The sequence below is a fragment of the Chiloscyllium plagiosum genome, chromosome 4 (genome assembly GCF_004010195.1).
Source record: "Chiloscyllium plagiosum isolate BGI_BamShark_2017 chromosome 4, ASM401019v2, whole genome shotgun sequence".
NCBI classification, from domain to species: Eukaryota; Metazoa; Chordata; class Chondrichthyes; order Orectolobiformes; family Hemiscylliidae; genus Chiloscyllium; species Chiloscyllium plagiosum.
The window spans coordinates 9,618,744-9,646,578 of record NC_057713.1 but is presented as its reverse complement, the minus strand read 5'-3'; the positions used below and the strand labels follow the sequence as shown (position 1 = coordinate 9,646,578).

Genomic DNA, 27,835 nt, shown 5'->3' with positions numbered 1-27,835 from the left:
GAGTCAACATGGCTTTGTGCTTGGGAAATCATGTCCACAAACTTGATTGAGTTTTTTGAAGAAGTAACAAAGAGGATTGATGAGGGCAGAGCAGTAGACATGATCTATATGGACTTTAGTAAGGCGTTTGACAAGGTTCCCCATGGGAGAATGATTAGCAAGGTTAGATCTCATGGAATACAGGGAGAACTAGCCATTTTGATACAGAACTGGCTCAAAGGTAGAAGACAGAGGGTGGTGGTGGAGGGTTGTTTTTCAGACTGGAAGCCTGTAACCAGTGGAGTGCCACAAGGATTAGTTTTGGCACTCTACTTGTTGTCATTTACTTAAATGATTTGGATGTGAACATAAGAGGTACAGGTAGTAAGTTTGCAAATGACCCCAAAATTGGAGATGTAGTGGACAGCCAAGAAGGTTACTTCAGATTACAACAGGATCTTGACCAGATGGGCCAATGGGCTGAGAAGTGGCAGATGGAGTTTAATTCAGATCAATGCGAGGTGCTGCATTTTGGGAAAGCAAATCTTAGCAGGACTTATACACTTAATGGTCAGGTCCGAGGGAGTTTTGCTGAACAAAGAGACCTTGGAGTGCAGGTTCATAGCTCCTTGAAAGTGGAGTCGCAGGTAGATAGGATAGTGAAGAAGTGTTTGTAAGCTTTCCTTTATTGGTCAGAGTATTGAGTACAGGAGTTGGGAGGGCACGTTGCAGCTGTACAGGGCATTGGTTCAGCCACTGTTGGAATATTGCATGCAATTCTGGTCTCCTTCCTATCAGAAAGATGTTGTGAAACTTGAAAGGATGTTGCCAGGGTTGGAGGATTTGAACTATAGGGAGAGGCTGAACAGGCTGAGGCTGTTTTCCCTGGATCGTCAGAGGCTGAGCGGTGACCTTATAGAGGTTTACAAGATTATGAGGGGCATGGATAGGGTAAATAGGCAAAGTCTTTTCCCTGGGTTGGGGAGTCTAGAACTTGAGGGCATAGGTTTAGGGTGAGAGGGGAAAGATATAAAAGAGACCTGAGGGGCAACTTTTTTCACACAGAGGGTGGTACGTGTATGGAATGAGCTGCCAGAGGATGTGGTGGAGGCTGGTACAATTGCAACATTTAAGAGGCATTTGGATGGGTATATGAATAGGAAGGGTTTGGAGGGATATGGGCCGGGTGCTGGCAGGTGGGACTAGATTGGGTTGGGATATCTGGTCGGCATGGACGGGTTGGACCGAAGGGTCTGTTTCCATGCTGTACATCTCTATGACTCTATGACTCTCTGATGCCCTCTAGTCCTTGATTCCCCAACATTGGGAAAAAGTCCAAGTGCATCCGTCCTAACATGCCTCTCATGATCTTATACACCTCTCTAAGATCCCCCTCAGTCTCCTACACTCTCAAGAAAAAAGGTCTTAGCTTGTCCAATCTCTCCTTATAACTCAGACTGTTAAGTCCTGGCAACATTCTTGTAAATTTCTTCTGTTCTCTTTCCAGTTTAATAACATCCTTTCTGTAATAAGGTGACCAGAACGGGACACAATAATCCAAGTGTGGCCTCACCAACATCCTGTACAACTGCAACATAACTTCCCAACTTCTGTACTCAGTGCCCTGACTGATGAAGGCCAGTGTACCAAACCCTTCTTCGCTGCCCTGTCTACCAGTGACTCTACTTCCAGAAAACCGTGCACCTGAACTCCAAGATCCCTTTGTTCCACTACACTCCTTAAGACCCTACCATTCACCATGAAACTAGATTAGAGTGGTGCTGGAAACGCACAGTGGGTCAGGCACCATCTGATGAGCAGGAAAATCAATGTTTCGGGCAAAAGCTTCCTGATGAAGGGCTTTTGCCCGAAACGTCGGTTTTCATGCTCCTCAGATGCTGCCTGACCGGCTGTGCTTTTCCAGCACCGCTCTAATCTAGACTCTGATCTCTAGCATCTGCAGTGCTCACTTTTGCCTAGTTGATTCACCATGAAACTCCTTACCTTGTCTTGACTCCTACCTTCATACAATCAATAATGCCTAACGATGTGGCAACTTACAAAAAAAAGCAGCAGCTACAAGGTAGAAAAACGTTACATTGCCATATAGTTTATCATACTAACATATACAGAGCAATTAGTCTCCAAAAGAAGGAAAGAAAGCAAACATTTCTGTATTAATTGGAATGCCTTTAATGTTTAGATTGGATTACTAACAGTGTGGAAACAGGCCCTTCGGCCCAACAAGTCCACACCGACCCACCAAAGCGCAACCCACCCATAACCCTACATTTACCCCTTATCTAACACTACAGACAATTTAGCATAGCCAATTCACCTGACCTGCACATCTTTGGACTGTGGGAGGAAACCGGAGCACCCGGAGGAAACCCACGCAGACACGGGGAGAATGTGCAACCTCCACACAGCCAGTCGCCTGAGTCGGGAATTGAACCCGGGTCTCTGGCGCTGTGAGGCAGCAGTGCTAACCACTGTGCCACCGTGCCACCCACGTTCTATCAGTTATTCAATGAAAGACTCCATTTTTACAAGATAGCATACAGAGAATGACAGTGAGTCAAACGTTTTCTCATTTTGGACATTGAAGCTTGAAGAAGAATAAACTCCTTCTGCGTTTCTTTTCATGATTGCAAACATCCTGGCAAAATGTCTTCGAGTTTCGAAGAAAAGCTGAAGTTTGAGTTCATGTCCGTGCTGACAACAGCCAGAAAAGGGACTGAGAGAATCCATAGACAGCTAATAATTCACCCACACCGAAACATTCACTGAAGCTAACTTAGACAAAAGACCCATCAACTCGTTCTGAAAGAAACTTTTGTACAAATCGAGTGGAGATAGGGGTGCAGGGACATAATTTTTGAAGTTTGCACCACATACAGGCAGCTGGATAAAAAGGCATTTAGCACGCTTGTCCTCATTGCTCAGTGCTTTGAGTGTAGGAGTTGGGACATTCCGTTGAGGTTACACAGGACCTTAATATTCCTTCTGGAATATTGTGTGCAATTCTGGTCGCCCTGATCTCAGAAGGATATTATTAAGCTGGAGAAGGTTCAGAAGAGGTTTACCAGGATGTTATCGGGGTATGGGAGGCTTGAGTTACAATGAAAGGCTGGGGCTTTCTTCACTGGAGCGTAGGAGGTTGAGAGACGACCATACAGAAGTGTACAAAATAATGAGGGGTAAAAAAATATTGTTTAAAATATTCATTGTCTTTTCCCTAGGATAGGGGAATTTCAGGACCGGGGGCCCATTTTTAAGATGAGAGGAAAGACATTTTCAAAAGACATGAGGAGCAAATGTTTTACATGGAGGGTGGTTCACGTGTGGAAAGAACTTCCTGAGGCAGTGATAGATGTAGGTACAACTACAACGTTTAAAAGACATTTGGATAAGTACATGAATAGGAAAGGTTTGAGGGATATGGGCCAGGAGCAGGCAGGTGGGACTAGTTTAGTTTGGGATTAAGTATGGCATGGACTGGTTGGAACCAAAGGGTCTGTTTCCTTGCTGTGTGACTCTATGATGCCATACGTCACCAACAGACTGCTAGACAAGGAACACAATTCAAAACAATTGTCGAATCTTCTTTTTTTATACCTTCCTCTGTAGATTTGCTCTCCAGGTCAGTGTTGATGTTTTTCTCTGTGCAAACTCCTTCTCTAGATAGTACCTCTCGGTGGCTCAATGGTTAGCACTGCTGTCTCAAGACACCAAGGACCCAGGTTCAATTCCAGCCTTGGACAACTGTCTGTGTGGAGTTTGCACGTTCTCCCCGTGTCTGTGTGGGTTTCCTCTGGGTGCTCCAGTTTCCTCCCACAGTCCAAAGATGTGCAGATCAGGTGAATTGGTCATGTTAAATTGCCCACGGAGTTAGGGGGAATGTGTTGTAAAAACAATGACTGCAGATGCTGGAAACCAGATTCTGGATCAGTGGTGCTGGAAGAGCACAGCAGTTCCATCCTGACACTTTCCCCTGCCACCGCTGGAACTGTAAAACCTCCGGCCACACCTCCTCCCTCACCTCTATCCAAGGCCTTAAAGGAGCCTTCCACATCCATCAAAGTTTTACTTGCACATCCACTAATATCATTTATTGTATCCGTTGCCCCCGATGTGGTCTCCTCTACATTAGGGAGACTGGGTGCCTCCTAGCAGAGCGCTTTAGGGAACATCTCCGGGACACCCGCACCAATCAACCACACCGCCCCGTGGCCCAACATTTCAACTCCCCCTCCCACTCAGCCGAGGACATGGAGGTCCTGGGACTCCTTCACCGCCGCTCCCTCACCACCAGACGCCTGGAGGAAGAATGTCTCATCTTCCGCCTCGGAACACTTCAACCCCAGGGCATCAATGTGGACTTCAACAGTTTCCTCATTTCCCCCTCCCCCCACCTCACTCTAGTTCCAAACTTCCAGCTCAGCACTGTCCCTATGACTTGTCCAGACTTGTCCTACCTGCCTATCTCCTTTTCCACCTATCCACTCCACCCTCTCCTCCCTGACCTATCACCTTCATCCCCTCCCCCACTCAGCCATTGTACTCTATGCTACTTTCTCCCCACCCCCACCCTCCTTTAGCTTATCTCTCCATGCTTCAGGTTCACTGCCTTTATTCCTGATGAAGGGCTTTTGCCCGAAACGTCGATTTCGAAGCTCCTTGGATGCTGCCTGAACTGCTGTGCTTTTCCAGCACCACTAATCCATAATCCGGAATGGGTTTTGGGCAAGTTGGGCCAAAGGGCCTGTTTCCACACTGTGGGGAATCTAATCTAATCTAGCAGTCTACATCTTTTGGTAGTTCTCCTCCCAACTGTTCAATTTTCTCCCATCATCTACCCCCCCGCCCCCAAAAGCATTGGATTGTTTCATTGGCTTTTAATATTGTCAATATATTCAATTCAAACTTGATTGGAGTTTGGTTTTCTTTTGGGGGCGGGGGGTATAATTTAAACTGATTGGCCTAATACAAATTTGTTTTTGTCTAAAGGTAACCAGCTACCCTAGCTTTTGACCAAGTGTGACATTGTTACCTTTCTCAGAACACTTGGTGCTGTGTCAGGTAGATTAGATTAGATTACATTACAGTGTGGAAACAGGCCCTTCGGCCCAACAAGTCCACACCGACCCGCCGAAGCGAAACCCACCCATACCCCTACATTTACCCCTTACCTAACACTTCGGGCAATTTAGTATGGCCAATTCACCTGACCCTGCACATCTTTGGACTGTGGGAGGAAACCGGAGCACCCGGAGGAAACCCACGCAGACAACGTGCAAACTCCACACAGTCAGTCGCCTGAGGCGGGAATTGAACCCGGGCCTCTGGCGCTGTGAGGCAACAGTGCTAACCACTGTGCCACCGTGCCGCCCACAGGTAGTTCTGCTACTTTTAACTCTCTGAAAAGTACAGCACACCCACATCTTCCTAACAAGCTCAGCTTTACGGGACAACTTAATGATGAAGTGGCAGGAACAGGATAATGCTAAATGTCAGAAGTAATGCTCCCTTCCAATTTGTGTGTTAAAGGTACAGGACTTAAAAAAAGATTGTTTATGCCAGCTCTAATGCGTGTTGGTGCATGTTGTGTCTGAAAGCACAGAATATAAACAGTTCACAGAAAGTGCAAGCTCTGTGGCATGTGGATATTTCCATCCAGCTGATGCACTAATTTGATGAAAGCAATGGACACCGCAGAGACTGCCTGATTTCTCCCACCCAGATGTCAAGCCTGAGGCAGTTCCTTTGAGGATGCTCTCTGAATATGTTGAACAGCTGCTGCCTTGTCCCACTGGCACTGCATCAGGTCATAGATATCCAGGCGGAGAGATTCGACTCAGGCAATTCCTCATTTGTGACTGGTTTTGATCTGGATCAGTCATCAGCCATGCTATTACTGACATGGCAGCACCAGTCCCTGTGGCCTGTGAAAGTACTTGCCTTCGCCACACATTCAAAAGCAAAATGCTGCTGGAAATCTGCAATCAGACAGAAAATGCTGGAAAAGCACAGCAGGCCCAGCAGCAGCTCTGGAGACAGTAAAAGAGAAGTGATGTTTTCAGCTGAATGTACATTTTGTCGGAACTGAGCATGACTTCCTTTTGTTTGCTTTTTCGGTAATGGAGGTGTCACGGGCAATACTAAGATTTGCCGTCTGTTCCGAATTGCTCTTGAATTTACTGACTTGTTGGACTATTTCAGAGTGTAGTTAAGATTGTTATGTGGTATTGAGTCACGTGCGGACCAAACTAAAAATTCCCTAATTGTGAATGAACTGGATTTTTACAACAATCAGAGCGAATTTCATGGTCATGGTTCTTCAGATGAGATTCATATTTCTGCTTGAGTCACAGAATCATAGAGTTATATAGCACAGAAAACGAACCTCCAGTCCAACGTGTCCATGACAACCAGTTATCCTGAATTAATCTAGTCCCATTTGCCAGCATTTGGTCCATATTCTTCTAAATCCTTGCAACTCATGTACCTATTTGGATGCCTTTTAAATGTTGTAATTGTACCAGCCCTCCACCACTTCCTTTGGCAGCTCATTCCATACACGCACCACCCTCTGCGTGAAAACATTGCCCCGAAGGCTATTTAATATCTTCCCCTCTCACTTTAAAACTATGCCCTTCAGTTTTGGACCCCCCCTCCCCCCAACCCCAGGGAAAAGACCTTGTCTATTTACCCTATCCATGCCCCTCATGATTTTATAAATCTCAATAAAGTCATCCCTCAGCCTTCGACGCTCTGAGGAAAAAAGCCCCAGCATATTCAGCCCCTCCCTACAGCCCAAACCTCCCCCCCCCACCAATCCCAGCAAATCTTTTTTGAACCCTTTTAAGTTTCACAACATCTTTCCTATAGCAGGGAGAGCAGATCTAACCCAATTATTTGTCCTGTGTCCATCCAGCTGGTTCTGAGCATGGTCTACCAGATGCACATTTCAAGCATTATTCTACTCCATTCTATTTCTCCAGGGTCCAACTCTCACATCCACAGAATGTAGGACTCACATGATTAACTGTAATATTTTATAACTGTAACATATCATTCTAACTTCATAGGAAGCTACTGGAGATGGCCCATTGGTTACTTACGTTAATGGCCATTTCTCTTAACACAGCCAACCTAACCTAAACTTCATTCTACCTAAAATCCATCTACCAGGCCCACTGTCGAGGAAAAGTCGCCAGCATTCTCAAAGATCCATCCCACCCAGGCAATGTTTTTCCACAGCCTTTACCATCGGGGAGAAGGTATGAAGCCTGAACACATGCACCCACAGGTTTCGAAACAGTATCTACCCTACTGTTGTTAGAATACTGAATGGACTCACAAACTCTTAACATTCGCCTATAACTGTCTTTTGTTTTGCCGCTGTTTACCTGTTATTTACTTATCTATGCTACTTAACTCTGTGATCTGCCTGTATTGCTCGCAAAACAAAGCTTTTCACTGTGCCTCGGTACACGTGACAATAAATTCAGTTCAATTCAATTCAATTCATTCAAATTTTAGTCTTTATCATTGAGACAAGTTGCTTGAATTTTCCCGGTTCCTCTCTCTCTCATTGCTTCCAATCTTAACTTTTCTGCTGCCATTCAGAGATCTTAATGTTGGTCGTTGCTTGGTTTAAATTTTGGTCTGAGTCAGTGTGCCTATTGTCCAGACATGATATAGTCTCTATCTCGTGCTCTGTTTTGCACAGGTGTGTGGTCTAAACTGCAACTTTAAGACTGCACAATGCAGTGCATTTCTCTCTAGTAACACTTGCTCCACCATCTTCATAAACTTATCTGGTATAGCATTAAACACCCCTGCCTGACTCCTTTCTTAAATTGGAGTTGATTTGACTGCCCAGCATTAGGTCTATTGATTCCCGAAGAATTTCTTTATGAGCCAAGCAAGATGCTTGTTCAGTAAAGAAGTCTAGGAGAGTCTTCCATGCAGCTTCATGCCGTACAGTGAAAAAAAGCCTTTAGCATAGTTCATTGGCATCAGCGAAAACTGGGAGTCTGGTGTTCCTTTATTGCTGCTTCCTTCACAAAAAAAATACTCTTCCTCACTTTCAACCTGCATCTCAAACACAAAACCTTTAACCTGTGCCTCCAAAAGCCTTTTAACAATCAGCTGAGAGGAACAGCTACTTTCTTTTGCCTACTTTACATCAACCTGCCATGACAGGGTAGACTTTATCAAACCTCCTGCAATTAAACGGCATGGTGGCTCACTGGTTAGCACTGCTGCCTCATAGTGCCAGGTTCGATTCCAGCCTTGGACAGACTATCTGTGTGGAGTTTGTACATTCTCCCCATGTCTGTGTGGGTTTCCTTCCAAAGATGTGTAGGTCAGGTGAATTGGCCATGCTAAATTGCCCATAGTGTTAGGTGGATTAGTCAGAGGGAAATGGGACTGGGTGGGTTACTCTTCGGAGGATTGATGTGGACTTGTTTGGCTGAAGGGCCTGTTTCCACACTGTAGGGAATCTAATCTATGTTATATTATTGATATGTCATTACATTAAGATAAAATTGGTTTATATTTTAATCAGATGGTGTACATTAATCAGTGTTTAACCTATAGCGCATCAATAGGAGCTGGCTGGAAGAGGGCTAAAGGGTAATGGGACTGACTTGATTTCTATGTAGAGTTTTGGCCTGCACTTGTTGGGTAGAATGGCTAGCAGCTAACTGTGCTCTATTGGCTTTATGACACTATTACCAATTAACATAGATGGAGGAAAATATAAGCACTACCACAGTTAGGCATCAGTGTGGGGCAGAAGAAGAAAAAAAGACAGGAAAATAAAAGAAAAAAAGAAAAAAAAGATAAACATAACCAGGAGATTTAGCGTTTCCTCAGAAAAAACATGGAAATGCAAAGAATAAATATCACTTGTCAGACCAATGGCCTGTTTTTTTTCTGCATGCTCTATGCCTCAGGGCTCCAGGGGCCTGTGTTTGATTCCAGCAGCGGGTAACTGACTGTGTGGAGTTTGCACATCCTCCCTGTGTCTGCGTGGGTTTCCTCTGGGTGCTCCGGTTTCCTCCCACAGTCAAAAGGTGTGCAGGTCAGGTGAATTGGCCATGGGAAATGCAGGGTTACAAGGAGCGAGTAGGGGACTGTGTCTGGGTGGGAGACTCTTCGGAGGGATGGTGTGCACTCAATGAGCTGAACGGTCTGCTTCCACACTGTGGGGATTCTATGATCTGATTTAATAATCTTTCTCTTACAATTACAAAGGGTTAAAGTGAACAGCAGAACCTTAAAGAGACACCTTGGAAAGCAGATCCTCTTTCTGTTGTTTTAGCAATTGTGCAAACCTTTTCAATTGAATGGATTCTAAATCACAGATAGAGCAGCATTTTAGCCAAATAAGCATTCATGGATTCCAACTCCCGATTTCCGTTTACACAATCAAAGTGTAAACTCCTGCTCCAGAAACATTATTTTTAAATTGTGTGCTGAGCAGCCTGCAAATTACCCCTGAATTACCATTCTCCTTTTGCCACTCCAGTGGAGTATATCATTTATTTATCTGACTTGACATTTTTCTTGGCGAGGTGGGGAAGTGACCTTTACAATGAGAGCTGGTGAATAAAACATAAGGAGGATCTACGAGAAGAGGCAGCATTGTGTGTGTCGGCTCACGTCAAATTATTGCTGACAAAGGGCAGGATGTAACCTCTCTTCCACTAGCCATCGGCAGGGGGCTGGGGTCCAGGGGTGGTCACTGTAATCTATGGGTAGACATTTGACCAATCTGTCTGCAACCCCACTGTTCTTTGCACCAACTGTTAAAATATTTATGAACACCCTACAAATGAAATTAGATGTGTTTGTTTATCAACATTTTCCACAAAGGATTAACTGCTTACTTGCTTTTGTATATATTATTGAACTCCTTCAGTCTGAGGAATATTTCAGGCTTGTATCTAGTGGGCCAAATATTTGAATAATTCAGTCCATCGCCTGCTCAATTAGGTGTCAATCTTGGCTCACTGACTAGAATTCTCACCTCTGGGTCAGAAAGCTGTGGGCTCAAGCCCTATCCAGAGATTTCAGTGCAACAATCCGGTTGGATATTCCTGTGCAGTGTGGAATAATGGCTGCACCATTTTCAAGGTATTGGCTGCCAGATGAGATGTTAAACCAGAATTCCCTGCACATTGAAAAAACAAAGTTATTATTATTATTATTAACAAACTACACAAAGTGTTCCGAACAAGGTAAAAACATAACATTTGGTCGAACAGCTAGATTGCTCTGAGACAAAAACAAATTTCAAATTTGGTCAATCAGTTCAAATTGTGCCCCGAGATACCAAACTCTAATCATCTTGAATTTTGATAATATTAAAACCAATGAAATGATCTGATGTTTTGGGATATAAATATCAGACATGTTGAACAGTTGGTCAGAACGGCAAAGAGGACTGCGAGAAGACCAACAGATGTAGGCGGCTCGTTTCAGATCTCTCATAAAGGGACCTGGCTGTGGAAGAAGTTGGTACAACAGAATATGGAAACAGACCTGGACAGAGAATCTACAAAGAAAAACCTACACAGGAACCTCGGCAAAGCTGTCTGGTTTTGAAACATGATTAATTTTTCTATAAATCATAATCGGGATGTTTTTGTCAAACCAGAATTGTCGAGTGGGATTTAAAAGGTAGGGTTAAGAGAAAGGAGTTGTCAATAGTTGTTTGTTAATATTATCTGTTAAACTTAAAGAAACAAAGTTGTTAATTTTTACTTTAAATATTTACCTCTGGGATAGTTCTTTGCCTCTTGAATTTTAACAGATTACAACATAGGATGAATCTTTTCAGTGTTGTTGGTTTAAATTAGCAGAGGGGTATACCCCGTATCGTTATGCTGCTTGACATGATACCAACCTTTGGGACATATGGTCTGCAAACCTGAATTATTAATTAAATAATAAATCAGTTGAGAATTACGGTCTCCAATCTACAATACACCAGCACTGAAGATTAGACACATTCAGCGCTCGCTTGTGTCAGAGGTAGAATGTCGTTTTTTCCTGATGACAGCTTGCTAATAGTGGCCAACACACACTGCATTGTAGTGGCACGAAGCAGGCAGCTTCAGTTACTACCCAAACCTTTCGGATATCTTACCCACTGTTAGGTGAGTTGAATACATGTTTAACTCTGTTATTGTCCCAACATCAGTCACTGAAACCTGCCCCAAAAGAGGCTGGACCATCAATAGTCCCTAGATCCTTGCAGGAGATGTTTAAACCTCTCATAGCATGGTTGTCAGCTGTACCTCGTTCTCACTTGAAGCCTTCAGTACCATGTCCTGCTCCAGGCACCTGTTTCTAGACTGACCTGTACATTGTAATAATGAGGAAGTGTTGCATTGTTTTCCTTAGAGTGTGGCCTTAAATCAGGTCCTCTCATTTGGACATAAAAGACACCATGGTTCTATCCATTTTTAGATTTGTTCACAAATGTGGGCATGCTGACTAGGCCAGTATTTACTGTCCATCGCTGATTGCCTTGGTGAGGTGGTGGTGAGATGTCTTCTTGAAATGCTGCAGTCCTTGGGTCATAGAGACACGATCATACGAAGAAGGAACAAGAGGAGGTCACTCAGGCCTTCATTCAATAGACCATGGCTGATTTTAACAGCAACTCCACATAGCCCCAGTAATCTTTGATCTCCTTGGTAAACACAAACGCCACTCCCCATGCCCGCAAAGATTCTGCAGACACTGCCTTTTGAGGAAGGGAATTCCAAATCCTCACAAGCCTCTGAGAGAAAGAAAGTTCTCATCTGTGTCTCAAATGGCCAACCTTTTATTGTTAACCTATGACCCCTTTCTGTTAAATTATCCCCAAAGAGAAAACATTGTTTTCACATCCACCAGATCGCACTCTCTTCACGATTTTATATGTTTCAATTAAGTAACCTTTGACTCTTCTAAACTCCAACGGACACAGGGCTGGCCTATCAAGGCTTTGCTACACTGCAATCCTTTCATTCCAGGTATTAGTCCAGCAAACCTCTGAAATGATATGAATACATTAACATTTTTCCCTAAGAATGGTGATCAATATGTACTGAATATTCCAGATATTGTCTCACCAGTTGGTTAGGCCACTGTTGGAATATTGTGTGCAATTCTGGTCTCCTTCCTATCGGAAAGATGTTGTGAAACGTGAAAGGGTTCAGAAAAGATTTACAAGGATGTTGCCAGGGTTGGAGGATTTGAGCTATAGGGAGAGGCTGAACAGCCTGGGGCTGTTTTCCCTGGAGCGTCGGAGGTTGAGGGGTGACTTTATAGAGGTTTACAAAATTATGAGGGTCATGGATAGGGTAAATAGACAAAGTCTTTTCCCTGGGGTCGGGGAGTCCAGAACTAGAGGGCATAGGTTTAGGGTGAGAGGGGAAAGATATAAAAGAGACCTAAGGGGCAACGTTTTCACACAGAGGGTGGTACGTGTATGGAATGAGCTGCCAGAGGAAGTGGTGGAGGCTGGTACAATTGCAACATTTAAGAGGCATCTGGATGGGTATATGAATAGGAAGGGTTTGGAGGGATATGGGCCGGGTGCTGGCAGGTGAGACTAGATTGGGTTGGGATATCTGGTCGGCATGGACAGGTTGGACCAAAGGGTCTGTTTCCATGCTGTACATCTCTATGACCCTATGACCAATTTAACTGAGGCAAAGTTTCCATAGTCTTGCATTCAATTTTCTTTTGCAATAAAACGTAACATTCTAAAATCTTTTCTGATTACTTGCTGTACTTCTAAATTAATCACATACTAATCATGCTGCCTTCTTTCTGCCAAAATGGAATATTTCATTCCCTATATTGTACCCCATCTGACAGATCTTTGCCTACTCACCTTCTCACCTACATCTCTTCGTGGGCACGTTATGTCCTCTTCGCAACTCACTATCCTTCCTATTTTTGTGTCATCAGCGAATTCAGCTACCATACCTTCAATCCCTTCATGAAAATTGTTCGTATAAGTTGTAAAATGTTGAGGCTGCAGCACTAATAAGATTAGCTAAGAATCTCTATAATGTGGAAACAGACCGTTTGGCCCAACAAGTCCACACTAACCCTCAGATGAGTAACCCAGACTCATTTTTCCTATTTACCCCTGCACCTAACACTATGGGCAATTTAGCATGGCCAATTCACCTGACCTGTGGGAGGTGGGAGGAAACCAGAGCAGCTGAAGCAAACCCACGCAGGCACAGGGAGCGTGTGCAAACTCCAGACAGACTGTCACCCTGAGGCTGGAATGGAACCCAGGCTCCTGGGACCGTGAGGCAGCAATGCTGAAGCACCTTGCCACCCAGCCTCTGTGGTACACTGCCCGTGACATCCTGCCAGCCTGAAATATCCTGATGGCTAGCCAATCTTCTGTACGTGCCGACGTCTTATCCCCAACACCATGAGCTTCTACTTCCTGCAATAACCTTCAATGTGGCACCTCACGAAATGCCTTCTGGAAATCTAAGTAAAATACATCCACTGGTACACCTTTATTTAGAGCACAGGTTAGTTTTTTTGTTATTCATTCACAGCATGTGGCTGGCTAGGCAGCATTTATTGCCCATCCCTAATTGCCCAGAGGACAGTTAAGAGTCAACCACATTGCTATGGGTCTGGAGTCACATGTAGGCCAGACCAAGTAAATTTCTTTCCCTAAAAGGCATTAGTGAACATTAGTGGGTTTTTCTGACAAAGGATTCATCATCATCATGAGACACTTAACATCTGATTTTAAAAATTGAATTTAAATTCCACCATGTGCCATAGTAGGATTCAAACCCAGGTCCGCAGAACATTATCTGGCTCTCTGGATTAACAGTCCACAAGGCATTGCCTTCCCTAGTTTTTCAAAGGATGCCAATAAGTTAGTTATATGCGATTTCCCTTTAACAAGACCATGTCAACTCTTCCAGATTACCTTGAGCTTATCTAAGTGCCCTGTTATAACATCTTTAATAATAGCTTCTAACATTTTCCCGATAGCAGACATTAAGCTAACTGACCTGTGGTTTCCTGCTTTGTGCCCCCTCACTTTCCACAGAAAGAAGTTACATTAGCTATTTTCCATTGTAAAAGGGACTTTCCTTGAATCCAATCAGTTTTGGAAAATTAAACCCAGCACATCAACTATTTCACTGTCCACTTCTTTTCGTATCTTAAAATGAAATCCATCAGGAACTTGTCAATCCATAGTTCCAACAACTTACTAAGTGTAATTGTAATTTTGTACTGAAAACAACAAATCCTGGAGATCACAGTGGGTCAGACAGTATCCATAGAGAGGGAGCAAGCTAATGTTTCGAGTCTCAATGACTTAATCAGAGCTGACACGAAGTGTGGAGGGGGCAGTATTTATGTAATAGTTTGGGGGCGGGGAGAGCATGGGGGTTAGATTGCTGGGGGAGAAAAGATGTTGATTGTTCACATTAAGTGATAAGAATGTGAGAATGGCAAAACGATGGTGCATCTAACTGCCAGACTGGAAAGGACAGACAGACCCTCGGGGGGAGGGGAGAGGGGAGAGAGGACATGGTGACAGAGAACGTGATATGTAAAGCTAAAGAAAGGAAGGAATGGGAGTGGGTTCTCAGTTTGCAGGTGTTAAATTCAATATTAAATCCAGAAGATTATAGAGTATACATTGTAGTTTTCTTGAGTTCTGCCATCCCTTTCAATTTCGATTTACAGCTAACTCTGGAATGTTCCTTATTTCCTCTCTAGTGAAGTGGAGTTTGCACGTTCTCCCCGTGTCTGCGTGGGTTTCCTCCGGGTGCTCCGGTTTCCTCCCACAGTCCAAAGATGTGCAGGTTAGGTGAATTGGCCATGCTAAATTGCCCGTAGTGTTAGGTAAGGGGTAAATGTAGGGGTATGGGTGGGTTGCTCTTCGGCGGGTCGGTGTGGACTTGTTGGGCCGAAGGGCCTGTTTCCACACTGTAATGTAATCTAAAAAAAAAACCAGTAAAATTCTAACAGGGCTAGACCTGGCAAATACAGGAAGGATGTTACCAGTGGCTGGGGAGTCCAGAACCAGAGGCTCACAGTTTAAGGATATGGGTCATTCAGGACTGAGATGAGGAGAAATGTCCTCACCCAAAGCGTGGAGAGCCAGTGGGATTCTCTGTCACAGAAAGCAATCGAGACCAGAACATTGAATGTTTTCTAGAATGAGTTACATATAGTTCTTCGGGCTAAGGAATCAAAGGGTATGGGGAGAAGGTGGGAACAGGGTAGTAAGACAATCAGCCATGTGCCTTTTCAATGGGGGAAGCAGGCTTGAAGGGCTGAATGGACTAATCCCCTGCTCCTATTTTCTGTGTTTCTATGTTTTTATGTCACCAAATATCCATCAACTCCAAGGTTTCAACCAAACCCCTCAATGTCACCACTGATGCTGAGCAGAGCTGGATACAATTACGCTCCCTTGTTCATAGGCACCAGCTGACTCCTTCTCCATAAGGATGCCACCCTTAGGATCAGCCAGTGGACACGGTCCTCTCAGGAATCCTCCAGAGGCTCTGATGATGGCCCAGGGGCCCTGTGCTGCTCCCTGGTGTGTCCGGGGGCCAAATTATTGACTAAGGCGCTCAGGGAAGCACTGGGAGATAGCAAGGAGATCTTCCCTGTCCTTGTCACCTTGGTAACTGGGGATCTATCGCCATGGTTCCTGGCCAAGCCAGAAATAACCTAGGGCCTAATGGCAAGTTGGGGTGAGTTCCAGGCATAGAGGGGTAAGGCAAGTGGCCTTATGCAAAAAATGTTGCTCCTGGGATTGAAACTGTGTGCCCAGTTGGTTCTCAAACTGTTCCAATGTAACTATTACATTGCAATTAATTGTACTTTGTATTGTCCATTATTCATAGAAAGTACTTGCACTGTTTTTGTGAAAGCTAGGAGAGTTTAAAGGATAATTCTATTCCGAAACTCTTCTCCCTAAAAGTCTTGCTGCTAAATCCGTTGAAACTTTCATGACTGTGAGTGATATACTTCTGTTGTGCAGGGATATGGAACAAAGTCTCAGAAATGGAATTGAAGTTTGGAAGAGGCATGATCTAATGGAATGACACAACAGACCCAAGAGGGTAAATGACCTATTTCTGTTGCTATTTTAGAAGCTTCAAAAGAATTTGCATGTCGAAAAGATTTACACTGAAGTGGTTTCAGGTAACCGCTAAAGACTTGGCTGACTATAAAAAGGTTTTTCCTCATTTTCAAGTTTGTTCAGAGTTGATAAAATGTTTTTTGACAGTAATGTACAATGATAATTTCGATTAATATCACTTACAAGAAACCTGAGGTATTTTGTTTTTAAAAGTTCATTCACTGGATGTGAGCATTGCTGACTAGACCAGCGTTCATTGCCTGTATCCAGATGCCCTTGGGAAGATGGTGGTGAGCTGCCTTCTTGAATCACTGCAGTCCATGTGCTGCTATAAGTTGACTCATAATGATATTAGGGAGGGAGGCCCAGGGATTTAACCCAGCGACACTGAAGGAACAGACGGGGACATTAAGGTAGTTGTGTATTCATGTCTCTGCTGTCCTTGTCGTTCGAGGTAGAAGAGGTTGAAGGTTTAGAAAGTGAATTGTTATGGTCCAATCTGTAGATGGTACTGACTGCAGCTTTCACCGATTCCCACAGTGAAAAGGAGCGAGCATGGGCCGAGACCCACTGCGCAGTGAAGACGGGCTGAGACCCACAGTTGAGTGAGCACAGGCCGAGACTCACAGTGGAGTGAGCACAGATCCAGTCCTACAGTAGAGGGAACACAGGCCCATTCTCACAGTGAAGTGAGCAGGGGCCTAGCCACACACTAGAGGGAGCACAGACCCAGTCCCACAGTAGAGTGAGCAAAGCCCAGTCGCACAGTGGAATGAGCACAGACCCAGTCCCACAGGGGATTGAGCACAGACCCAGTCCGACAGTGGAGTGAGCACAGACCCAGTCCCACAGTGGAGTGATCACGGGCCCTGTCCCACAGGAGAGTGAGCACAGACAGAGTCCCACTGCGCAATGAGTACTGACCCAGACCGACAGTGGAGTGAGCAAAGACCCAGTCACTAAATAGAGTGAGCACAGACCCAGTCCTACAGTGGAAATAGCACAGGCCCACTCCCACAGTGGAGTGATCACAGGCTCAGTCCCACAGTGGAGTGAACACAGGTCCAGTCCCACAGTAGAGTGAACACAGGCCCAGTCCCACAGTGGAGTTATCACACGCCCAGTCCCACAGTGGAGTGAGCAAAGACCCATTCCCACAGTGGAGTCAGCACAGGCCCAATCCCACAGGGGAGTGAGCACAGACCCAGTCCCACAGTAGAGTGAGCACCGACACAGTCACAGTGGAGTGAGCGCAGACCCAGTCCCACAGTGGAGTGAGCGCAGACCCAGTCCCACAGTGGAGTGAGCACAGACCCAGTCCCACACTAGAGTGAACACAGACCCAGTCTCACAGTAGAGTGAACACAGGACCATTCCCACAGTGAAGTGAGCACGGGCCTAGCCCCACAGCAGAGTGAGCACAGACCCAGTCCAACAGTAGAGTGAGCACAGCCCAGTCCCACAGTGGAGTGAGCGCAGACCCAGTCCCACAGTGGAGTAAACACAGTTCCAGTCCCTCAGTGGAGTGATTTATCCCTCCACCCTGCAGGCACTCTGCCTCTATTCCTGATGAAGGGCTTTTGCCCGAAACGTCGATTTTCCTGCTCCTCAGATGCTGCCTGACCTGCTGTGCTTTTCCAGCACCATTCTGATCTAAACTCTGATTTCTAGCATCTGCAGTCCTCACTTTTGCACAGGAGTTTTTTTCACTTGAGTGTAGGCGTTTGAGAGGCGACCTTATAGAGGTTTGTAAAATAATAAGGGGTATCAATAAGGTGAACGCGGTTGTTGTGGGTATGTTTGCCGAGCTGGGAAGTTGGTTGGCAGATGTTCCATCCCCTTTCCACGTGATATCCTCAGTGCTGTGGATCCTGCTGTAAATTGCCGATGTACTGTGTCGATTGGTATTTGGTTTTGTTCCCGCTGCTTCCAGTTACCAGTTCGGGTTGTTGGTGCAGTGATCGGTCAATTGGGCCCAGGTCAATGTGCTTGTTGATGTAGTCTGTGGATGAGTACCAAGTTTCTGGAAGTTCTCTGGCTGTCCTCTGTTTGGCTTGTCCTATCATTGTTGGGTTGTTCCAGTCAAATTTATGGTTCCTGTTGTCTGTCTGCATAGATACTGACGACAGCTGGTCATTGTGTTTAGTGGCTAGTTGATGTTCATGAATATGGATTGCTAGTTGTCTGCCTATTTGTCCTGTATAGTGTTTTGTGCAGTCTCTGCATGGAATCTTGGATACCACGTTTGTCTGGCACATGCTGGGTATTGGGCCTTTTGTCCTGGTGAGTTGTTGTCTGAGCATGGCTGTCGGTTTATGGGTTGTCATGGATCCCAGCGGTCGGAGGAGTCTGGTTGTCCGTTCCGAGGTGTTTTTTTATGTTAGGGTAGCATGGCTAGTGCGATAGGTCGTGGCATGTCCTTGTCATGTTGTTTGCCTGCCAGGCATCTGCTGATTGAAGTTACGGGATATCTGTTCTTGGCAAAGACTTTGTAGAAATATTCTTCTTCTGCTCTTCATAGGTTGCTGGTGCTGCAGTGTGTTGTAGCCCTTTTGAACTTTGTGTAAAAAGGATTCGCACAGACATTGAAGATAAGGTGAATGGCAGGTGTCTTTTCCCTCGGATGAGAGATGTAAGGTCTAGGGCGCATATTTTTAAGGGGAGATGAGAAAGATTTTAAAAAGATATGAGAGGCAACGTTTTCACACAGAGCGTGGTTCATGGGTAGATAGAACGTCCATCCTGTGGATGTGGGTACAGTTACAACAAAAGACATTTGGATAAGTACATTATTAAGAAATGTTTGGAAAGATATGGACCAAATGCAGGCAGGTGGGACTAAGTTTAGTTTGGGATTATGTTCAGCATGGACTGGTTGGACCGAAGGGTCTTTTTCCATGCTGTATGATTCTGTGACTCTATGTTCCAAAATTTAAAGGTGTAGTCACCTTGGATTGGTTTGGAGGGGGCAGAGATGGGAATAAATGTCAAGAGTGTCAGATCCTGTTGGATATGATGCTGTGGGTGGAGAGGGAGGAGGGCTTAGTCTGCTGACCGTTTCAGAGTGGTGGGGGTTCGGGGGGGAGGTCAGATCAGGTGATGGCAGGGACTTGGGGAGAAGGTGTGGGCATTTTGGGCGTAAGTTTGATGGTGAATGGTGAATGGGGGTCAGGCAAATTCATGGAGAAACTGTATGGTCTTTGGGATGTATAAGGGAGAGGTGTGCGGGTACAATTAGGGTGAGATAATTAATCCCTCAGCGGGTAGGTGATGTATTTAATTGCCTAATATTTCTCTGTATAACCATTTTTCTCAATTTCATTGAAACCATCAAACTCTCCAGTTTTTATGGAGAGTTTTGGAGGGCTCCAAACATAGAGGAATATTGGGAATCCATCAGATCCTAATGTGGAACTCTCATCTACACTAACATAATGCCTGTGTGACCTTCGGAAAATCTGCTCCAATCTTGACCTTTCTTTGGAATTTTTCCAAGGAAAACTTTGTCACTGTTGTGAAGAAGGCTCAATTAAATTAAGCGAAAGTGGGGACTGCAGATGCTGGAGACCAGAGTCAAAATTCTCTGGCTGTCCTCTGTTTTGGCTTGTCCTATCATTGTTGGGTTGTTCCAGTCAAATTTATGGTCCTTGTCATCTGTCTGCATAGGTTCGAAACGTCGATTCTCCTGTTCCTCGGGTGCTGCCTGACCTGCTGTGTTTTTCCAGCACCACATTTTTCAACTCTGGTCTCCAGCATCTGCAGTCCTCACTTTCTCCTAGATACTGAGGTTAGCTGGTTGTTGTGTTTAGTGGCTAAGTGATGGACATGAATGCAAATTGCTGGTTGTCTGCCTGTTTCTCCTATATAGTGTTTTGTGCAGTCTCTGCATGGAATCTTGGATACCACATTTGTCCTGCACATGATGGGCATTATGTGGTGCTGGAAAAGCACAACAGGTCAGGCAGCATCCAAGGAGCAGGAGAGTCAATGTTTCAGGCATAAGCCCTTCATCAGGAATGCATCTGTCAGGTATTTATCTGGTCACCACACTGAATTAGGACCAACAGTACCCAATGCCAGCAAGGAGTGGGTGTTTTCCCATTGGCAGCTCTGTGACTTCAGCCAATTATCATCATTGGATGGTTAGTTTCAGGCAAATCAGTGCAGGAAGGAGGCCAGTGGGTCACCAGCGTGTGGGAGGAGACAGAGGCTTCAGAGATGCGGGTCAGACAGTAGCCTTCAGTTCCCTCCCTCCCATCATGTCATGTTCTCGGATCTCTTTAGATTACCTACATTATGGAAACAAGCCCTTCAGCCCAACAAGTCCACACTGAACCCCCCCCCCCCCCCCGTCCCGGAAGAGTAACCCACCCAGACCCATTTCCTTACACTTACTCCTGAATAATGCACCTAACACTATGGACAATTTAACACGACCAACTCACCTGACCTGCACATCTCTGTGACTGTGGGAGGAAACCGAAGCACCCGGAGGAAACCCACGCAGACACAGGGAGAATGTGCAAACTCCACACAGACAGTTGCCCGAGGCTGGAATCCAACCTGAGTCCCTGACACTGTGAGGCAGCAGTGCTAACCACTGAGCCACCATGCCGCCCCCAAATAACTAACAACAAAGACTTCTTTCCCCATTCAAATCGCACCACAGCAGGTTGTGGATTTGAATTCAATAAAAATCTGGAATTTAGACTCTAATGATGACTGTGAAATTATTGTTTTGGTTAGAGAAAAAGAATCCAATTTACTAATGCTCTTCAGAGGAGGAAGCTACCATCCTGACATGATCTGGCCTACATGGTCTGGCCTACATGGTCTGGCCTACAGACCCACAGCACAGTGGGTGACTCTTAACCACCCCCTGGGCAATTGGAGATGGGCAGTAATGCTAACCTAGCTAGAGAGTGAATGAAAACATGTTAAGTACAGAAAGAATGGAGTGTATGAGAGAGAGAGAGAGAGAAGAAAACGTGAGACAGATGGAAATGTAAAAATACTTTGTTTTCAAAGAATAAAGGACATGCAAGGATTGGAGAAAACAGTTTTAAATTGCTTCTCTTCTGGGCCACAGAGGTCAACTGGAATTCTATTATTGTGAGAATTATGGTGTTAAGTCACAATCTAATTTCTGTGTGGAGCTTAATGGTCAGTTAATATTTATATCAATCTCATAAAGTACAAAGGAAGCAAAGTTAGTGGTTTGAAACAAATAAGGTAGAACAAACCCAATAGCAAATTCTGGAGTGCCTGAACTCTCAATGTTCTTAATTTCTTAATCCTCTGAATGGTTGCCTTGTGAATTAACAATGGTAAATGCCATTAGCACATTAGTTTTCCAAGATTTGGCTCCAATTCTTTAAACATCAAAATACTATAGAAACTAAATAAGGTTTACAGTGTGCTGCTGAATGTACATCTGCTCGTACCTTTTGGTATATGTGAATTACGAAAGCAATGGAACACCCAAAAGAAATATTACTCTTGAACTGAGTAGTCCAGACAGCTGCACAGATGTTAACCCCTACAGTAAAATGGATCCCATTGTAACTCAAGCCTTGGGAGGAGACCGTTTGGATTTCAGATGCAGACCCAAAGGCTCGGGATTATCTGAAGTTGGAGCTGAAACCCAAACACTGAGGTTAGCCAGCAAGCTGGAGAGAGCATTCCTTGGAAGCTGGAATTTGGATGTGCCCCGTTCCCAGGCCGCTGGGGAACTAAGCAACATTATGAATAAAGAAAAGTGTAGTCAAATATCCTCTCTGAGGTCCATAACCTGCTTGGATGTGTTCCTGCCATGTCTACTGCCCATCGCTCACCACACGCTAGAGAGTTTATGGCAATGACAGAGCAGCCTTTGTCGAAAAGGTACCCATTTCCATCCACAGCTGTCATCCATTTGCGGCAAAAAAAGGCAGGAAGGGTTGGTACAAGCAAACTTCATTATATCAGCAATTAAAAAAGCAACAGTGAGGCATTTGTTTCAACACATCTTACATCAGGGCCTCATAGATGTGAGCATCACTGGCTAGTGAAGTCAGCCTTGATCCAGAGGTCCATAGGGGGCCTCTCTCATTGCAGGAGAGTTGGCTGGGGGTGGTTTAACCTGAGGATTGCCACATGTCAAGCAAAGGGAGAGGTTCAAAAGGCAGTACTTGATAGTGACATCAGACAGCATGAGAATTGAACCCTCACTGCTGGTGTCACTCTTGGTCAGAGAACCAAACATACGGCCAACTGAGCTAACCAATCCATCACTGGTAAGACCCACTCTGTTATAACAGTGATGGGAAATTCATCATTGTCAATATGTTACAATTGGATGTGAGATCTTAAGACATAGACATAGTGGCAGAAGTAAGCCATTCAGCCCATCAAGTCCACACCCACCATTCAGTGAGATCTGATCATCCTCAACTCCACTTTCCTGACTTACCCCATAACTCTTAATTCTTTAAAGATTAGTAATGTATCAATCTCAGCCTTAAACATACTTGAAGACCCAACTATTGGCGGCAAAGAATTCTACAGATTCATAACTCTCTGAAATTCCTCCTCTCAGTCTTACATGTGCAACCCTGTATTCTGGTCTTACACACCTCCACAAGCAGAAACAATCTTACCACATCCACCCTGTCAAGCCACCTAAGAAATGCTTCAAAAAAGGTTGGCATTTCATTCTTCTAAAGTACAATGCATATACGTCCAACACACTCAACCTCTTCCAATCAGAAAATACCTCCACACCCAGAAGCAACCTAATGACGCCAGGATCCCAACCTGTGTTTGAGGATGAATGCGGTCTCCTTCCTATACTCTTATAAATGGCTGTACAGATCAAAAAGGAGCTCAAAATAGTTCTTTGGTTGAAAGAAATGAAAGAGTATGAGGAGTAACCAATCACAGGGCATTCACTTGGATAATCAATCATGATCATGTTGAATGGTAAAACAAGCTTGACGGGCAGAATGGCCTATTCCTGTTCCTATTTTTGATGTTTCCATGTCTGTGGTGAAGGGTGAACCAATAATACGTCTCAGCAAAAGGTTCTTTTGTCCTCGATAATAGAATGCAGCTCATTATCTCTCAGTAATGATCCACAAGTTACATTAGAACTTCAGCATATTAACCATCACTAATAAGAAGTAGAGTAGCCACATGTATCGCCATCAACAGACTGGGCCATGACTCAACTGTCTGCCTGTGCTCCTGATAGTGCACCTAGAGCCTGTCTTATATCTGAATAGGCAGTGCTTCAGCTTAGCTCCTACATCAGCCCTTTAATATCCCCATTACTTTATCCTTCATTGCCCTTCAGAAGATGGTGAACAGCCTTTTTGAACTGCTGTCTTTCTGGCAAATGGCTACCTACAACGCTGTTAGTGAGGAAGTGAAATAACTGCACAGACGCCGATATCCTGTCACCAAGTTCCCCTTTATTATGCACAGGGTTCGGAGATGCCGGTGTTGGACTGGGGTGTACAAAGTTAGAAATCACACAACACCAGGTTATAGTCCAACAGGTTTAATTGGAAGCACACTAGCTTTCGGAGCGACGCTCCTTCATCAGGTGATTGTGGAGGGCTTGATCGTAACACAGAATTTATAGCAAAAATTCTTCAATGTATAATTTCAGTTACATCACACTGCAAATTTTTGCTATAAATTCTGTGTTACGATTGAGCCCTCCACAATCACCTGATGAAGGAGCGTTGCTCCGAAAGCTAGTGTGCTTCCAATTAAACCTGTTGGACTATAACCTGGTGTTGTGTGATTTTTAACTTTATTGTGCACAGTACCCAGCCTGTGGCCAGCCAGCTCAGCGTCAGTTTATGAGGATAAGGCAAGAAAGTTGAGGATTATCAGCTCTTACTGAGGACATTCTAAATCCCCTGTTTATATTTTTTCTTTTTTCCAAAAAATAAGAAAAGCAAAAGAACAAATGTCTTCCCTAAACAAGGGGATAGAAAAAGAAAATCCTCCTCCTCCAAAACATAGGAACCAACAGCAGCAGGAACACACTGACTGTGGCCCAGCCAGCTCAGAGTCAGTCCCTTAAACTGAGGAGATTCTAAATCCTCAGCCCCCACCCGCCCCCCTCCCCTACCCCTACCACCTAACTGCAGCAATGCTTATATTTTCCCCAGCACCCATGTTGAATGCCCTGTTTATTTTTTTTTCTTCTTTTTGTGCACAGTATACTGACAGTGGCCAGTTAGCTCAGAGTCAGGCTGCTGAACTGAGAGGATTCAAAATCCATTCTTTATATGTTTTTTCCTTTTTTTTTAAACATAGTATTTTCCCCCCAATCCTGCTTAACTGCAGTAGTGCTTATATTTTCTCCAACACCCATGTTGAATGTCTTTTTATGTTTTTTCTCTTTTTATTTTACAGAGTCAGTACCCTAAACAGAGGAGACTCTAAATCTCCTGGTTATATACTTTTTTCTCTAAATCTCCTGATTTTTTTTCATGTTTTGTGTGTGTGTGCAGATGTGAGACACAGTGAAACACAACAGGTGTACAAACAGTTATTCAATTCCCACCACCAGGAAGGAAGGAAACACCCGAGTGGCCAGTGACAAGCAGTGCCCTTCACATCAAAGGGCAATGCTGTGTGATCAAACAGTGAAGGGGAGGGCAGGGATTAAATCAAAATAGAGTTGGTGCACTGTTTATTTTTTTTCCTCAGAGAGAACAGAATTTCTGACACTTATGTTATCTTTGTTTTTTATTTAACCCCCACACTACCACCTAACTGCGGTAGTGCTTATTTTTTCTCTAGCACCCATGATGTGTGTGTGTAGGTGTGAGACACAGTGAGAGACAGAAAGTGCACAAATCTTTATTCAATTTCCACCACCAGGAAGATAGGAAACACCCGAGTGGCCAGTGACAAGCAGTGCCCTCCACATCAAAGGGCAGTGCTGTGTGATCAAACAGTGAAGGGGAGGGTACGGACTAAATAGTGCACTGTTTATTTTTTTATTTTTTTTCTCTACTGATCCAACTTCTCAAAAGGGAAAACACCCGGGTGGCCAGTGACAAGCAGTGCCCTTCACATCAAAGGGCAATGCTTCCCCCGGTTATATGCTGTGTGATCAAGAATCTTTGTTTTTTTTATTGTTTTCCACATGACCGCCTAACTGCAGTAGTGCTTATTTTTTTTCCCCAGCACCGATGGCGTGTGTGTGTAGGTGTGAGACACAGTGAGAGACACAAAGCACACAAATCTTTATTCGATTTCCACCACCAGGAAGAAAGGAAACACCCGAGTGGCCAGTGACAAGCAGTGCCCTTCTCATCAAAGAGCAATGCTGTGTGATCAAACAGTGAAGGGGAGGGCAGGGACTAAATAGTGCACTGTTTTTTTTTCGCTCTTTTATGTAGGCCATCTAGTCCAGGGACAGTCCCCTTCAAGGAGGAGAGTCCTTGCACGCGTGCACACTCACTCACACTGATCCAACTCTCAAGATAGAAAAACACCCGGGTGTCCAGTGACAAACAGTGCCCTTCACATCAAAGGGCAAAAATCTTTTGTTAATTTTTTTTTCTTTTTAAGATAGGAAAACACCCAAGTGGCCAGTGACAAGCAGTGCCCATTGATTCCGTTTATTATTTTTTTTAAACCCCCACACTACCGCCTAACTGCGGTAGTACTTAATTTTCCCCAGCACCCATGGTGTGTGTGTGTGTGTGTGCACAGGTGTGAGACACAGTGAAAGACACAAAGTGCACGAATCTTTATTCAATTTCCACCACCAGGAAGACAGGAAAACACCCGGGTGGCCAGTGACAAACACTGCCCTTCACATCAAGGGACAGTGCTGTGTGATCAAAACAGTGAAGGGGAGGGTAAGGATTAAATCAAAATAGAGTTGGAGGGAGAAATAATGCACTCCACTCCCTGCGGTGCCCACCTCTCCCTGAACAACTCCAGGGTGTTGGTGGACACCGCATGCTCCTTCTCCAAGGACACCCGGGCTCTAACGTAACCGCGGAAGAGGGGCAGGCAGTCGGCCCTAACGACACCCTCTACGGCCCACTGCCTGAACCTGTTAATGGCCAGTTTGGCCAGGCGTGCACTGTTTTTTTTTTCTTTGTTTTCTTTTTAAGAGGCACTCCTGTTTATTTATTTATTTTTTGTTCTTTTATTAACCCCCACACTACCACCTAAGTGCGGTAGTGCTTATTTTATCCCTAGCACCTATGGTGTGTGTGTGCAGGTGGGAGACACAGTGAGAGACACAAAGTGCACGAATCTTTATTCAATTTCCATCACCAGGAAGATAGGAAAACACCCGGGTGGCCAGTGACAAGCGCTGCCCTTCACGTCAAAGGACAGTGCTGTGTGATCAAACAGTGAAGGGGAGGGCAGGGACTAAATCCAATAGAGTTGGAGGGAGAAATGATGCACTCCACTCCCTGCGGCGCCCACCTCTCCCTGAACAACTCCAGGGTGTTGGTGGACACCGCGTGCTCCTTCTCCAAGGACACCCGGGCTCTAACGTAACCGCGGAAGAGGGGCAGGCAGTGCACTGTTTATATTTTTTTTTGGCCAGTGACAAACACTGCCCTTCACATCAAAGGGCAGTGCTTTGTGATCAAAACAGTGAAGGGGGACTAAATCAAAATAGAGTTGGAGGGAGAAATGATGCACTCCACTCCGTGCGCCACTCCTGTTCTTTTTTCTTTTTCTTTTTCTTTTTTTTTTCTTTTTTTTTCACACTACCACCTAAGTGCGGTAGTGCTTATTTTATCCCCAGCACCTATGGTGTGTGTGTGCAGGTGTGAGACACAGTGAGAGACACAAAGTGCACAAATCTTTATTCAAATTCCACCACCAGGAAGATAGGAAAACACCCAGGTGGCCAGTGACAAACACTGCCCTTCACATCAAAGGGCAGTGCCGTGTGATCAAAACAGTGAAGGGGAGGGTAGGGACTAAATCAAAATAGAGTTGGAGGGAGAAATGATGCACTCCAAGCCCTGCGGCGCCCACCTCTCCCTGAACAACTCCAGGGTGTTGGTCAACACCACGTGCTCCTTCTCCAAGGACACCCGGGCTCTAACGTAACTGCGGAAGAGGGGCAGGCAGTGCACTGTTTATATTTTTTCTTTTTCTTTTTTATCTTTTTTTTTTTCTTTCTTTTTTCTTTTTTCTAGAAAAAATCCCTGGTTTATTTTTTTAATTTTTTTTTGTTTCACCCCCACACTACCACCTAAGTGCGGTAGTGCTTATTTTATCCCCAGCACCCATGGTGTGTGTGTGCAGGTGGGAGACACAGTGAAAGACACAAAGTGCACAAATCTTTATTCAATTTCCACCACCAGGAAGATAGGAAAACACCCGAGTGGCCAGTGACAAACACTGCCCTTCACATCAAAGGGCAGTGCTGTGTGATCAAAACAGTGAAGGGGAGGGTAGGGACTAAATCAAAATAGAATTGGAGGGAGAAATGATGCACTCCACTCCCTGCGGCACCCACCTCTCCCTGAACAACTCCAGGGTGTTGGTGGACACCGCGTGCTCCTTCTCCAAGGACACCCGGGCTCTAACGTAACCGCGGAAGAGGGGCAGGCAGTACACTGTTTATCTTTTTTTTTTCCTGTTTATATTTTTTCTTTTTTTCTTTTTTTCTTTTTTTCTTTTTTCTTTTTTTCCCTGTTTATTTTT

General features: G+C 44.8%; 1 long non-coding RNA gene across 2 annotated transcripts in view; it reads left to right on the top strand.

Annotated features, from left to right (window-relative positions):
• LOC122549528 overlaps window positions 1-27,835 on the top strand; it is a 62,704-nt gene that overhangs the window by 1,502 nt on the left and 33,367 nt on the right. For both annotated transcript variants that reach the window (XR_006311551.1, XR_006311552.1), the window contains exon 2: window positions 16,043-16,124. This is a non-coding gene — a long non-coding RNA (uncharacterized LOC122549528). The remainder of the gene's footprint in view (window positions 1-16,042; window positions 16,125-27,835) is intronic.